General features: G+C 49.6%; 1 long non-coding RNA gene across 1 annotated transcript; it reads right to left on the reverse strand.

The window, feature by feature from the left end:
- Positions 1-507: 507 nt before the first annotated feature.
- Positions 508-15,928, reverse strand: LOC309605707. Its single transcript, XR_014231512.1, has 2 exons — positions 2,700-15,928; positions 508-2,064 (listed from the first exon to the last, which is right to left on the reverse strand). It is a non-coding gene; the product is annotated as an uncharacterized lncRNA (long non-coding RNA).
- Positions 15,929-16,216: the final 288 nt, after the last annotated feature.

The raw sequence follows: 16,216 nt of genomic DNA on the forward strand, positions 1-16,216 counted from the left end.
AGTCCCCACCTCCCCTCAGGGCACACCCGAGAGCCTCTGCGTTCCCGGAGCAGGAGCTGAGCCTCCTAGTGTGCTGTCTGAGGAACCACCTCCCGTCACTTCGGGTTTTCCTTCTGGGGAAGCCCTCTTCCCTCGAGATGAATGTGGACACCCCAAAGTGATAGTGATCCCAGGGGAGTCTAGGGGCACAGCCCCCAAATAACCACCAGTTTGGCTTGAAGCTCCTTGCTTATCTGGAAAACGTTCAGGCACGTCGGGGGTTCTGCTCCACAAAGCATGTCTCTTTGTTTTAAATTACTGATCAGTTAAATCACTGGACTTTCTCCTCAGGGTCTTTGAGTGTGTTCACATTCCAGGGAGCTGGCTGTGTTTAGCCCCTGTCTCTATGTGCTCACAGGACTTTGAGGGATTTGTGAGCCCTGGTTTGGGAAGCAAGTCTTTGAATCATCATGCCTGTCTCACCATCTTGCCATTCTCACAGGTAAGAGCACTTTTTATTTGGGGGTGTTCTTTTTTTTTTAAGGAATTCCTTTTATTTTTATTATTTATTTATTTATTTATTTATTTATTTATTTTTGGCTGTGTTGGGTCTTCGTTTCTGCGCAAGGGCTTTCTCTAGTTGCGGCAAGCGGGGGCCACTCTTCATCGCGGTGCGCGGGCCTCTCACTATCGCGGCCTCTCTTGTTGCGGAGCACAGGCTCCAGACGCGCAGGCTCAGTAGTTGTGGCTCACAGGCCTAGTTGCTCCACGGCATGTGGGATCTTCCCAGACCAGGGCTCGAACCCGTGGCCCCTGCATTGGCAGGCAGATTCTCAACCACTGCGTGGGGTTGTTCTTTATTAAGGGGCTATAACGGTTCCCTAGGACGGCTGTAACAAACGACCACACACTGGGTGGCTTAAAACAATGGCAATAAATTCTCTCACAGTCATAGAGGCCGGAGGTCTGAAATCAGTGTCGGCAGAGCCGTGCTCCCTCCGAAGGCTCTAGAGGATGATCCTTCCTGCCTCTTCCAGCTTCCGGTGGCTCCAGGTATTCCTTGGCCTGTGGCTGCACCGCTCCAGCCTCTGCCACCGTCTTTACATCACCTTCTCCATTAGTCCAGAAGAGGAGTGAACCGCACTTCTTGTTAGAGGGCTTAGAGCAAAGCAGACCCCACCCCTTGGAGTGGCTGAACATCAGCTAGGTGGGGAGAAGGTGTTTCTAGGTTTTGGAGGTAAGGGAGACCCAGTACTCCTGGGGCCAGCTTGCCCCCGGGAGGTGGCTGGTGGGTGAACAGAGTGAGCTGAGGATGGCAGCGTTAGTTCACTGGGCTCAGGCCTGCTGGGTCCACAGGGCTTTGCTGATCTGAGCACCACTCCGAGGAACTGCTCTTTCCTGAAGGGGCTCCCCACCGAGGTGGTGGCCTGGCCAGGCCCATCTGGGACTTTGCTCTGAGCTTCAGGGGCAGCTTGGCTCATAAGGATCTTGTTCCTTGGTTCACGGCGCTCGTTCCTTCCACAAGCATGGCGTTGGCGGGGGGGCGGGGGCGGGCAGCCAGCCCGATATCATCGGCTGCAGGGCACCCTGCTGCGGGCACCTGCGGCTGCAGCATGAAGCAGGGACTCAGCCCCTTTCTCCAGCCCTCATCTCCCGGGTCACCCCAGTGAGGCAGATGAAGCCTGCCTCCAGGCTTCCTTTAAGACACTGGAAAGTACCACAGAACCTTGAGTGTTCCGAGGTGGGGCTGGCCGGGCGGGGGGAGGTTTGAGTATCTGCTCTCTGAGTAGAAACCCAGACACTTTACTTTCCCCTCACCCTGGGCAGGGGCCACTCTGCCCACGTCATCCTCCTCTACATTTGAACGAGTGTTGTCCCGAGAACAATCCCCACTTCTGAGGCAGCATGTTTATTTTGGCAACACCTCCAGGACTCAGGGCATCTCTTAAACCCCCTCTGGGTGCTGCCGTCACTCAGTTTACATCAGCCAGATGCCTTGCTTTCCAATCACTCCTCATCTTTGACCTAAACTGCAACCCACAGCCTGATGGTTCCCTGTGTGCCAGACTTGGCTCAGAATGTCTCCTATTAAAAAAAAAAAAAAAAAAAAAATCACAGCTGGTGCATTCAGTGGCCTAGAGCACATGCCTTTGAGAGTCCACAAAGGTAGCAGGTATTTGTTATTTGAGGATGGGTCTGGCTTTTGGGAATGATGTGGCAGTACTCTGGGCTGAGGCTGGAGAATCAGGTAGCAGGGAAGAGCTCAGTGAGTCAAAAATAAGGAGGCTCCAGAGGGGCTGGAAGACTGCCCACTCTCGTCTTCAGCTCTCAGCCCACCGTTCTGTTACTATTGTACCCTTGGTTGTCACAGCAGATGTGGTCAGATAGCGCCTGGCCTCTCTTGCTATCTGCTCAGCGTTTCTCTGCTGTCAGAACAATCCCCCTGCTTCCCTAAGCTGGCGCATTTTGCATGGTTTGCAGGGTCCCCAGCAGAACTGAGCTTCAGTTGCCCCCGGCAGTAACCAGCTCAATTAAGAAGGCTTGGGCCTTTCTCCTTCCCTGGTCCACTCTCCCCCCTCCCCCTCCCCATCATCGTTTTCCCAGGGTCTCTTTCCCAAAGAAGCTCCCTGCGTGAAAGCCTCTACACTTGGGGGAACCCAGGCTGACAGCTGCCCTGCTGGATTTCCTGTGAGGCTTGCGAATGAACTATTTCAACCCACCAGATATGTGAATCATGGCGGGGGGGCGGGGTCTAGTGAGATGTGTCCTCAGGCATTGTCTCCTGGACCATTTCTTTTCCTCTCCTTTCTTCTTTGACAAAACAAACAGACAAAAACAAAACAAACAAAAAAAGACTTTCTTGAGATATAACTCATACGACATACAACTCACCCATTTAAAGTGTGCAATTCAATGGCTTTGGGTATATTCGCAGAGTTGTGCAAAATCACCACGATCAATTTTAGAATATTTTCATCATTATAAAAAGAAACATGGTGCCCATTAGCAGTCAACTACCCACTTCCCCCTCAAACCTGCCCCCCACACAGGCAACCATGAATCTACTTTCTGCCTCTACAGATTTGCCTATTCTAGACATTTCGTTTAAATGGAATCATACAATGTGTGGCTTTTGTGTCTGACTTCTTTCATTTAGCATAATGTTTTCAAGGTTCATCCATGCTGTAGCATGTATCAGTAACTCATTTCTTTTTCTGGCTGAATAATAATCCATTGTATGGATATACCACATTTTATTTATCCATTCACCAGTTGACAGACATTTGGGTTGTTTCCATCTTTTGGCTATTATAATAATGCTATGAATATGCATGCACAAGTTTTTGTGTGGATGTGTGTTTTTATTTCTTTTGGGTATATACCTAGGACTAAAACTGCTAGGTCAGCTCTCTCTTTTATTTTTTTAATTTTATTGTTAGATTAGACAATATATTCCCATATTATTTCACAAGTTAAAAGGTACAGAAGGAGAATTCCTATTCTCTCCTCAGAGACAACCAATATTTTCACTTTAAGTGTATTTTGGGGGGATGTTTCTAGCATATATAAACAATTGTGAATATGTATTTTTCCCTTTTTTACACAAATAGTGACGTACAATACACACTGTTCAGCACCTTTCTTTATTCATTTAACATTAAATCTTAGAGACTGTTCCATATCATTACCAAAAAAAAAACAAAACCCTCTTTTCATTCTTTTTATGTATGTATAGTATTCCCTTGGATAGAGGAAAATTATTTATTTAATTTAAATTGTTTAATCCGTTCCCTATTAAAAGGCAATAAGTTCTCCCCCAATCATTTGCTGTTACAAACAATGCAATGAAAAATTTTGAACAAATATCATTTCCTTCATGTGTGAGCACATCTGCAGGATCCATTTCAAAAAGTAGAAGAACAGGGGCTTCCCTGGTGGCTCAGTGGTTAAGAATCTGCCTGCCAATGCAGAGGACATGGGTTCGAGCCCTGGTCTGGGAAGATCCCACATGCCGTGGAGCAACTAAGCCCGTGCTCCACAACTACTGAGCCTGTGCTCTAGAGCCCGCGAGCCACAACTACTGAGCCCATGTGCCGCAACTACTGAAACCCGTGCGCCTAGAGCCTGTGCTCTGCAACAAGGGAAGCCACCGCAATGAGAAGCCCGCGAACCGCAATGAAGAGTAGCCCCCACTCGCCGCAATTAGAGAAAGCCCGCGTGCAGCAACGAAGACCCAACACAGCCAAAAATAAATAAAATAAATAAATTAAAAAAAATTATATATATATAAAAAAAAGTAGAAGAACATATGCCAAATTGCCTTCCATAGAGGTTATTATCCCAATTTACTGCCCATCAGCAGTGTATGAGGGTGACTGTTCGCCCACTCTCACCAATTTGATGGGTGAAAAATGGTATCTCAATGTAACTTTCATTTGCAATTTTCTTATTATGAGTGAGTTAAAGCATCTTTAATTCCTTTTGCTGTAAAATGTATCTTTTGCCTGTTTTTCTACTGGATGTGGTCATTTTCTTGATGATTTGTGGGTGCTTTTTATTTATCAGAGAAATAGGCTGTCTATGATAGGAAAGCCTAAAGCTGTTTCCAGTGGGTTAAGCCTGTTGCTTTTGTGTATTTCTGTACATGAATATCCAGTTTCTTTCCCTGAGAAGTCATTATATCTCCTACCCTGCTGACCAGGGGCAGCTGTGTGACTTGCTTTGGCCAATTAAATGTGAACAGAAGCATGTTTGTCACTTCTGGGCTGAAGCTGGAATTGCCATTGCTTTGTGCATTCTCTTTCCCCCTGCCATGGCAATCGGCATCAGCAGATGATGGCTATGCCTTCAGCTGGGGAACCCAAAGTGAAGGTGACAATAGTGACAACATGGGAGTAGAGACCCCAGCCAATCTGCAAGAGGACATGCAGTGTGGGCAAGAAATAATCCTTTGCTGTTTTATGCCACTAAAGTTCTGACTTTTTTTTCTTGCTGCAGCATAACTAGCCTATCTTGACAGATACAGGTGATTTTTGCCACAAAGAAAATTTTTTATTCTGATGAGGTTAAAATGATCAATTCTTTATTTTGTGACTTCTAGGTGTGTATCAGAAGATCTTTCCCACTTCTGGATTATTATTTTTAAAATTCTCCCACAGCATGGTTAGTTAAAAATCCATTATTTCTCTCCCAATTTGAAATGCCATCAGGTGCTATTACTCTGATTGTTGTTCCATAGTTAAAGAAGCAGAGCCTGGGGCACTCGCTGCTGCAGTCACCATAACCATTGTTAGATTATGTCTAGCTGCTACTAGGAGACTTGATTGCAGATAGTTACTCCAATCAGGAGCTTATTCTCTCACACAGAAGTCCAGTGTTGGGCCTTCCAGGGCTGCTGGGGTAGTGCCAAGGGCATCAGAGACTCAGACTTCTTATGTACTTCTGCTTTACCTCCCTTAACATATGGCTTTCTTAGATTTCATGGTCTAAGATGTCTGCAGGAGCTCCAGCCATCGAGTCTGAGTTCCAGGCAGGAAGTAGGAGGAAGAGAGTGGGACAAAAGGACTTTACCAACTGTCCGTCTCCCTTTTAAGGAAATTTCTTGGAAGTCTCACCCCCAAACATCTGCTTGTATCTCACAGCCCAGAGCTTAGCGATAGGGCCTTGACTCAAACGGGCAAGAAATATAGTGTTTTGCTAAATACATTTGCTAGGCAGTGTGGGGGGTTGGTGTGATTGAATGGTGCAGGCTGCCACTGAGATAGGATGATAGAGTTCTCTGACAGCCTCAGGGCTTTGGGGACAGGCCCTGCTCCTGAAAAAAAATTCCCATCGTGGCAAATCCCAACAGAAGGCACCACAGCCCTCACCATTCCCTCCTTGCTTCTTCGCCATTCCCAGGCCGTCTCCAGCTTTGGCGGGACTTCCCTGACGTGGCTGCACCTGTGTGTGGGGTGGGAGGCTGGCCTCTGCTCTGGGAGTCAGAAGCCCTAGTGGTCTTCGACCCATCCAGCCCCGACTGTTACTGGCTGGCTGTGGTTTCAAGTCCTCTGAGCCTGTTTCTCTCTGTAAACTCGGGTAACAAGGACGTCTTCCCACAGCTGCTGTGATAACAGAATGAAATCACGTCTAGGAAGGCCTTTGGGTTTGTGGCTGTTGATCTTGGGACAAGAAGAGAAGACGGCCTGAAAGTCCCTGCTGCCACCAGCTGGCCCACGGAGCAGGGGCAGCGGGTGTTATCAGAGAAAGGCCTGGAGGGGAGGGCGTGCCCCTCACCTGCACATCTGCTCCCATGGCTTCCGGACCCTCTTTCGGGATTTTTTTCATCAGCTGCACAAAACGAAGTCACTCTCTTGCTATCAGATCCAGCACCTCCCCAGCTTCCCACCCCAACTCCAGCCCTGGTCTGGCCCCTCTCAGGCAACAGCCCGTCACTAAATCCATCAGCCCCTTTAGTACCTTCATTTACTTCATCCCACCCCCCTCAACATTTCTAAACGTATCTCTCTCCTGACCCTTACTTCCTCCCCACCCACCACCCTCTCCCTAATAGCCTCCTGCTATTAGTCACTCAGTACCTTGCATTAGTCAGGAAAAGCTAGACTTATGCCTTGGTAACAAAAGACCCTCATCGACGTGGTTTAGTATGTACACATTTGTTTCTTGTTCACAAAAATCTGCAAGGCTCTCTAGGACAGCTGTCCCCAGTGATCCAAGCAGCTTAGATCTGGTGACGGCACCATCTCAACACATGCCACACTTGCCACAAAGTTAAGAGAGACAGGCAGGATTTGTACCTGCTCTTTTATGTTTCAGCTGGAAGTGACACTTAGACCTACAGTCTATTGGCCAGAACCAGGCACATGGCTCTGCCTAACTGCTGGTGGCAGGGAAATGTGGGGAGCACAGATCTGCAGTCGAGTCTCTGTTTCTAGCAGGAACATGTGCAGGAACCGCCTCTGCCAAAGCCTACAGGCACCTGCTACTAGTTCATGTCCAAGTTCCTGCCTGACCCTCAACAATTCCTATGGTCTGGCCCTACCTGACTCCTCCCAGCCCATCACCCACCTCTCCCTGGTTGAACTCCCTGCTCCAGATGCATCACACCAAGTCCTTCCTCTGAGCCTTTTCTCATGACTTCCCTTTGTTTATCAGTCTTTCACCTCTTCTTTCCTAAGTTCCTCTGGACCCCAATCAAGGTCAGTCTCTTTCACAAAGCCTCCTTCTGGCTCAGCTCTTAGTGTTCTCCCTTCTCAGAGCTCCTCCAGGGCTTATTTTTAAGCTCTCACTCAGCCCTGAGCACAGGTTCCTTCTATGGCCGGTCTAGATTGTAACCCTTGGAGGTCGAGGGCTGTGTCTTATCCCTCTCTGCCCTCTCAATGCCCTTCTCAGTAGGGCTCTCAATGATTTTAACTCATGAATGGTTGTTGAACACCTACTAAATGTCAGACACCAAGCTAGGCATGCTGGACGCAAAGAACAATGAAACATGATCCTAGAAGGAAATAAACATGTGCCTGCTACATAGCATCTAATGATTAAGAGAGACAACTCTGGAGTCTGCTTGGGGTTGAGTCCTGCCTCTGGTTAAATAAGCTGCAAGACCTCAGGCAAGTTACTTAACTTCTTTAGCCTGAGTTTTCTCATTTTCAACAAAGTGATTATCATTATCCGCTCTATTAGCTTCCCAGGGCTGTTGTAACAAGTTACTACAAACTGGGTGGTTGAAGACAACAGAAATGTATTCTCTGACAGCTCTGGAAGCTAGAAGGCTGAAGTCAAGGCGTTGGCAAGGCCACTCTCCCTCTGAAGACTCTAGGGAAGAATTCCTTTCTTGCTGCTTCCTATTTCTGGTGCTCTCAGCAATCCTTGGTGTCCCTTGGCTTGTAGCTACATCGTTCCAATCTCTGCCTCCATCTTTACATGACGTTCTTCTCTTTCTCCCCCCTCCGCCCATGTCTTCTCCTCTTCTTATAAAGACATCAATTATATGATTTAGGACTCACCTAAATCCAGTATGACCACATCATAACTAATTATATCTGCAAAACCCTACTTCCAAATAAGGTCACATTGTGAGGTTCCAGGTTGACATAAATTTTGTGGGACAGGTGGGGGGGACACTTATTCAACCTACCTCATATGATTATTGTGAAGATTAAATAAGATGGTGCCTGTAAATCATCTGGCACAATGCCTGGTATATAGTAAAAACTCATCGAATGTTAGTCATTTTTAGAACAGTATATTAATCAGGATTATTTTATTTCCAAGTGTCAGAAACCCAACTCAGTCCTGGTGTGGCTGGATCTGGGTGGTGAAACGAGGCTGTTAGGAATCTACCCCCTTCCTCTCTCTGCTCTCTGTCATCTTTATTCTTAGGCGCTCTCTCCCAGGGAAGTGGCAACGACAACCCTCAGCAGGTACAGGGCTCCATTTGACTAGCTAATCATCCTCGGTGGAAAAGAAGCACCTCTTTCTCAATGGTTCCAGGAAAAGTCCCAGGGCTGACTAATGGAGCCAATCGGGAACATGAGCCCATCCCAGAAACAAGTTCTGTGGGCAGAAGGATGGAATATCCTGAACTGGGGGATGGAGTGGGGGTTAGCTATATGTGAACCACTTGAACTGCAAGTGAATGGGGTTGGTTCCCAAAAGGCAAATCAGAATGCTGGACCACTGGATGCTAAGCAGGCAAAAAGACAGCTAGTTCACTCTAGATCATGGCAATGCTGTGTGCCAGCTTGTAGCCTAGTGCCTGGGACAGTGTAGGCGTTCAGTAAATGTTTACTGAATGATCACATGAATGATGCAAGAAAGAACGTGTTCAGCGCCAAGTAAGTTGCTCTCGTTTTTTTCATTACTTCCCACAATAGCACTGCAAAGAAGGCATTATTATTTCCATTTTGTAGATGTAGAAATAGAGGCTTAGCGAGTTTAAGTGATCTGTCCAAGATGACAGAATGAAAAAGTGGTAGAGCTAGGATTCAAAGCCAGATGGGTTTCACTGCAGACCCTGTGTTATTTCTATTACACCACACTGCCTTTGGCCACCAAAATCATACCAAGAGAAGAGTTTGAACACATACCACTTTTAAGTGCAACCATAAAATAAATACACTTTTTGGTCACCTTCCCACAGTTTTTTACCACCCAGAATCTCAAATCCCCCTTTTCCTTTGTCTAGTTACATCTCCCAATTTATTACCCTTTGTTAAAATAGTACATACATCGCTGGATTTAACCACCTCTTTGGGTTTTCATTTCTTTTCTGTGAAGCCCCATGCACATATAACTATTAACACCGGTGTAATTTGTATGCCTTTTCTTCTGTTAATCTGTATTTTGTTAGCTTCATTTGCAGAGCCCAGGTACAGAACTAAAGGGTAGAGGAATAGTTTTCCCTCTCATACAATGATATTTAAGTTGTTTCCAGTTTTTGGCTATTAGGATAAAGTCACTTTGAACATTCTTATCCATGTCCTTTGGTGGACATAAGCCAAAAGCACTTGGTTCTGTTAGGTACATACCCAGGAGTGAAATCGTAGGGTCATTTGCTGCTCCCTCTCTCTTACCTCTTGGAAGTCCCTCAGATTGTGCGGAACCCCTGCCTGCTTAGACCTCTCTAAGCCTAGAGACAGAGAGTTGAGCAAGACGACCTCCTGAGGCCTCTCTCATCATTTACCAGAAGGACTTAGCCATAGGTCTCTTCTGTCCCCAGCTCCCGCCAGCACCACTGTTTGCTCATGAAAACGTTTCATGTGATTAGCCAAGTAATGACATCTTAAAACTATAGAGCTAATATATTACGTAATAAAACACAGGAGCAAATCTCTTTGACACATACTGGTGATTTACTCCACCAGCCATAAAGATAATTACATTTCAGGTTGATATATAAAAGGCGGCAGGCAGAGCTTATGAAGAATTAGCATAGCTTTGTGTCGGACCTCTCCATCCATGTGGACCTGTTCATAATTCCCCTCGCTACCAGCCAGCAAACATTGACTCAGCTGGGCCTGCTCAGTGACTGGTCCTTGCTGCCACTGGGAGAAAATGTTGGAGGCATTGGAGGAGCAGCTGGAGAGGCTCAGGCTTGGGATACGAGGCATTCATTCCTACAGGCAGCTCTGTAACATCGGAGGGGAGAGCTCCAGTCTGGAGACAGGCTGTCTGGTCTCTGGGCCTGCTATGCCACATCTACCCTTAAGCAAGTCACCACCCTTCTTGGAATCAAAATATGCCCTGGGGCAAGATGCTCCCCAACTCCTTGCCCTATCACCAAGGAGAATATTGTGAATATTCTGAACTTCTGGGACCAGTTTTCCAAAGCATAAGTCAGGTCTCTCTGTCTGACAAGTATCAGTGAACTTCTAAGGACAAGGTGGCAGGGCATTTGTACCTGGGGCTGCCCTGGTGTCACTGATTTCCAGGACTCTGTTCCCCCATGATCACTGCTGTCCCAGACCAGGAGGCAAGGGTCCAGAGAGAGATCAGGAGAGAGGAATCTGGAAGGACCCTCAGGCATCAGTATCCAAACTTCCAGTTTAGAAACAGGAAACTGAGGAAGGGAGAGAATGTGTGGCCATCCAGATTCACAGAGAAGATCAGGGTCAGAGCTGAGACTAGAAGCCAGGATGAAAAATACAGAGCCAAAAGATGTGAAGATTTTGCTACCATTCCGGGGGAGGGAGCCCAGAATCCAATGCTGTATCTGCTCCTTCTTTTACTTTGGCACAAAGCAGGATTTCAAAGGAAACCCAGCCCCACGCTGCTTCCCTCTTCTCCCTCGCTTCTCCATCCCTTCTCTGTTGCTCCAGCTGGTGGTGGCTTGTCTACAGGAGGGTAGGTCTGGGTGCAGGGGAAGGACAAGATGAGCTCTAGAGATCCTGGGTGGCTAATCCTTAGACTTGGGGAAAAGTGGGACCTGGGAGGTGAGCTGTGGGTGATTATGGTTGGAGTAGCCATCAACCAATCTCAGTGAACCCTTGGGAACAGAAAGCCAGGACTGCTGGGGTGTCCATTCCTACCCCTCTCCCCCTGACCTTCTGAGGTCACCTTTGGTTTTCCGCTAGGAAATGTCTTCATCTGTCCAAGCCTGGGCAGAGCGCCTCCTGCTGGTCTGGTGGGGACATTCTCCAGTGAGCCTCAGGACCTGAGTTTGGGAAGAAGCAACATTGCAAATACGTGATTCAACAAACAGCTGTTTCCAAGGGTTTGGGGATGTGCCCCTGAGCCCCTCCTCCTTGGCCTGAATGCAGGCCTGGCAGGTGTGGGGCACAATTAGCTGGGTGGTTGGAGGAAGCGTCTCAGCAGGCGTAGGAAAAACAGAGTCCCTTCCAGGTTCTGGAATGTGCAAATTCAAGAAAGACCTAGCCACAGCCCTCAGCTGCGGGCCCCAGCCCGCTGCTGAGTCATCGCGGTAGACAGTGGGAGTTGGGAGGGGTCTTTCTTTTTTTTCTATAAGCTTCATTTATTGATTGATTGATTGATTTTCCTTGTTATTTATTTATTTATTTTTACATTTTTAAAAACATCTTTATTGGAGTATAGTTGCTTTACAATGGTGCGTTAGTTTCTGCTGTATAACAAAGTGAATCAGCTGTACGTATGCAAACATCCCCATATCTCCTCCCTCTTGCGTCTCCCTCCCACCCTCCCTATCCCACCCCTCCAGGTGGTCACAAAGCCCGGAGCTGATCTTCCTGTGCTATGCGGCTGCCTGGGAGGGGTCTTTCTGAGCCCGGCTGCAACCGCGGGGGTCTCTAGAAACCCCCAAGCCCTTCCCCCTGGCCACTGTCTCCTCCCCCCGCTGACCGTCGCAACGCAGCCCGATGCTTCTCCAGCCAGCAGACTGGGAGGTACTTTCCCGGGCTGCGGAGCGCGGGAGCGCAGGCTCTTTGAATGACAATGGGGCGGGGGCACCGCGGGGCGTCCATTTGTTCTCCTTGGCGTTGGAGGCAGATAAACAGCGCGGTTAACGACCGCGGGCTTCTGGGAGCCGTCCCAGCGGGGAGCCCAGGAGAAGATGAATAACGTTGAATGACACCGGACATGGCAGATTGGATGTTCAATTTGGGTATCTCTTTAGAACCGCCCCCCTCACCTCCTCGGCCCCCACTTAGCATCCTGCGGGAGAGAGAAAGCCTTGCTCCTCACAAATTGCATTGTCAGGCGCAGAGAAAAATCCCACCGTGACTGATGTCCCTCCAAGTGCGGGGAAGGGAACCAGCACGGCCGCATAATGTTCCTTCTTATGAAGACAAGGCGTTGTGCCAGAGCCAGAGATTTGAGTCAGACATCAGAAAGGACTGACAGGGGGCGGGAGGGCTACTGGCTGGGGGTGTGGGTTCGTTCAGGGGTCTGTCGGAGGTAGAAGGAGGGCCAGGGGACCTTGGCAGGGGTCTGGCGGCTGTGGAGAGCCTGCAGGGCCTGGAGGAGGAGGCCTGCACTGGGTCCTGGAGGGCGGGCGCGGGGCGTGGGGCTCGGAGGCCAAGCACAGCCCCCGCGGCCAGCCAGCCCGCCCTTCCGAGACTCTGCTCTGCAGCAGAGGCTGATCACAACCTGTCAGTACCGCTTTCTCTCCAGCCTCACCTGCCTCCACATCTTTCCAAACAAGGAAAGGAGCTGCAAACATGGCAATCACTTCTGGCAGCGGCAGACAGCTGCCAGGGCGCAGCAGGGGCCAGAGCCTGGCCCAGCCCAGGAGGGGGAGCCCAGGGGGAGGAGGGACCCGGCTGTAGCAGCCCTCCAGACTACCTTGAACGCACACGGAGGGCCCCTCAGTGCAGGGATTGTGGGGGGTGTCCATGGACACCCCCGAGACGGGCCAGGGTTCAACTTTAGGGCCCCGCACCCGAGAGGCCACCTGCTCAGGCAGCAGTTCTGGAAGGACCCCGAAGGGTGGGCGTGAGGGGTCGGTCTAGAGCCAGACATTGGGGTTTCTGCTAACCACTTGTGTGCCCTGGGTAAGTCCCTTGCCCTTGACCTCTTCATCTGTGACACACAGGGGCTGGGGCTTTCTTCCATCCAGCCTGGTCTTTCTGTGGTTCTGTAGATGCCACAGGAGCAACCGGGGTGGTTTTGGTCCCTGAGGTTTGGAAGGGCCCAGGAAACCACACTTTCTCGGCTGTGGAGTGGCCCTCTCTTCTCTTCACGCTCCTCAGGGGAGTGTTGAGGTGGCTAATCCAGGCTCTTTGAGACAAAGAGGCATGTGGATCGTGGATCAGACTCCCCAAGCCTGAAGGATCCAGGACTTTTCAGACCCCCAGAGGGTTGGAACTAAGTGGCTGATTGATGGAGGTGCATCTGGAAACATGTCATCTTCCTTCCCATCAGCCCTGGGGTCTTCTCGCGCATGCCCAGGATAGTCCACTGGGAACACATTTCCCCAGCCCTGCCTACCTTTCTTTTTCCACGAGCTGTCTTTCTGAGGTTGCATGGCTCCCTCTGAGTTCTTGAACGCCTAGGACAAACGGAATGGAGGACGTTCTCAACACGAGTGTGGGTAGTTTGCTTCCAATAAAGCCACAGTGTGGATAATTTACCTGTACAAATCAAGAGACGGATGTCTTTTCCATCTGGTCTCACTCTGATTTCTTCTCAAATCAGAAAACACCTACTCTGTAGCCCCCAGCCCAGCTGATGCTGACTGCTCCTACACAAGCCCCCTTCCCAGCTTCCTCCAGGGCAATGGTGATGGATCTCCCCTGACGCTGCCCTCCAAGTATCCCAGGGAGAGAAAGCTGAGAGGTGGAGGAGCCTGGAGGAATCTGGAGAGAGAAGAGCCACTTAAAAATATCTCTTTGGGGCTTCCCTGGTGGTGCAGTGGTTGAGAATCTGCCTGCCAATGCAGGGGACACGGGTTCGAGCCCTGGTCTGGGAAGATCCCACATGCTGCGGAGCAACTAGGCCCGTGAGCCACAATTACTGAGCCTGCGCATCTGGAGCCTGTGCTCTGCAACAAGAGAGGCCGCGATAGTGAGAGGCCCGCGCACCGCGATGAAGAGTGGCCCCCACTTGCCGCAATTAGAGAAAGCCCTCTCACAGAAACGAAGACCCAACACAGCCACAAATAAATAAATTAAAAAAAAAAAAGTATCTCTTTGGCTTACAACTCGATGTAGGTGGGGAAGATACCATGATCATAGGGAAGTTAGGGTGGCAAACCTCATCCTGACACATCACAAGAAAGAGGTTGGGCCCTGACGCTGAGGCAACCTTCAACAAAGTGTGTCAGGAGAACTTTTCTTCAGTACTCCTAGCTCCCCTTCCTGTGCCACACCCTTTCCCCACCCTCTCCAGGGGCTTAATGTCCCCATGTTCTCTGCTCCCTCACTATATCTCTACAAGTCATTTACACCTGCATTAGAAGATAAGTTACCGGGTGACATCATGTGTAAATTCTTGGGTCATCTTTTCTGAAGATTTTCTATTTAAGTAATCTAAGACTTTAAAACAAAACAAAACAAAACAAAAAAAACTAACCCTGGGCTTTATTCCCTGGTCAAATAAGACCAACTTTGATGGCACTTGGAGGTTTCAGAGCCTCTGCAAGTAGCGGTAAGGAAGCACTTCCTTTGCCATCAGATGAAGTGACCCTGCCGAGGCTCTGGCAGTGGGGCAAGCCCAAATCAGGGCAAGGATCCCAAGTGGCCTTTCTCTCTCCCACCCCCTGCTGCAGGTTGCTGAGCTGGACCCAAGGGCTAAACTTAGGCTAAGCCCAGAGATTCCTGAGGGCTGCTTTCTCAGTCCCTCCTTGGTCCTCTTCTGAATCAGCCTGAAAGTGACCTCTCTTGGGAGAGCAGATTTGAGAGCGCAGATTACAGAAGCAGAGCCTAGGAAGGGCTGAAGGGAAGGAGGGAGGCGTGGGTTGCTGCAGCCCGATGCCGGCAGCTCCCTCCTGCCAGTTCCCAGTGCCATCCCTCGGAGGGGAGCTAGTTAACAGGGCACATGCGTTTGAGCCTCTCAGCTGGACTGGCAGAGGCTCATAAATGGGTCTGTGGGTTGGAGTGGGTGAGGGAGGAGCTGCAGCTCAGGGGACAGAAGGCAGATCAGAGGGACTGAAGGATGCTGCACCCTCCTCACGGCCCACCCACTGCAGCCCCCTCGGTCCTCAGGTGGATCACAGCACGAGGGGACAGAAGCTCAAGAGATGTGCAGCCGGAAGCCCTGAATCCTCTTCACCTGGTAACTGTCACCAAAACTTCATTTAGCCTCCGTCTTCTCATCTGTAAATTAGGCATGATGTGAGACAAACTCTTGATTTGAGGATTAAGTGAGCTTCGGTATGGGAAAGGACTGGGTAGTCTGCAGAGTGACGTGCAGATGTGAGTTATTATTGCTTTTCCTGTGTGCCGGAAGGGAGAGCCTGGCCAGGTCACTTACCTCATAGCATGCATGGCTCATCAAGCCACTACCCACCCAGACAGGTGCATGGTCCACGGTAAAAGGCAAAACAACAACCAACACCAACCAAAACTGGGGGGGGGGGGGTGGTGGTGATGCTTATCCACATGGGTCCCTCCCCATCCAACAGGAGACTTAGACTTGGAGAAGGGCTTCTAGGACCTAAGCCAGGTGAGGACCCTCTGAACACTCATGCAAGCTTTCATGGGAGCCTGCAGAAGGTAGGGAGGTTGGAGGAGGGGAAGTTTTCCTTAATGCAGACCAAGCCAGCCCATGTCAGCTGGCACCACTGAGCATCCCCTGGGTACCCATTCTGAGCTGGGCACTTTATAGGACCTAAGAAAACTCTGAAGCGTTTTACAGTCCAATTGAGGTAATCAGGTGGCCCTTCAAACACGGGAAATAAGAGGCAACATAGACCGCCATACCCACAAAGGTAGAAGGAAGGAAGCTGTTTAGCCCCCCACCATGCCCTCCCATCAAACAGTGGTTCTCCTTTGGGAAATGGGGTCCTCTTCAGTTGGGCAGAGAGCACGTGAGCCCGGGAGGGAGGGACATGGGGGTGCCAGGCATCATGGCGAGCTCACCTTCCATCCTCCAGTTCTCTGGCACCAGCTGGATGGCCTATAATTCAGTTCAATTCTGACACTAACTACCCAGAGTTAACACAGACCCCACAGGTTAAGGGGCTTGGTCCTGCAAGATTGCGTCCACTTCAGGTGCCAGCTGCAGCACCCCTGCCCACGCCTCAGGTTCAACAGATTTCTAGAAAGATTCACAGAACTCATAGAAAGCTCTATACTTATGATTATTGTTCTGTTATAAGCAG

This window comes from Balaenoptera borealis (assembly GCF_965194805.1).
Source record: "Balaenoptera borealis genome assembly, chromosome: 11".
Taxonomy (NCBI): domain Eukaryota; kingdom Metazoa; phylum Chordata; class Mammalia; order Artiodactyla; family Balaenopteridae; genus Balaenoptera; species Balaenoptera borealis.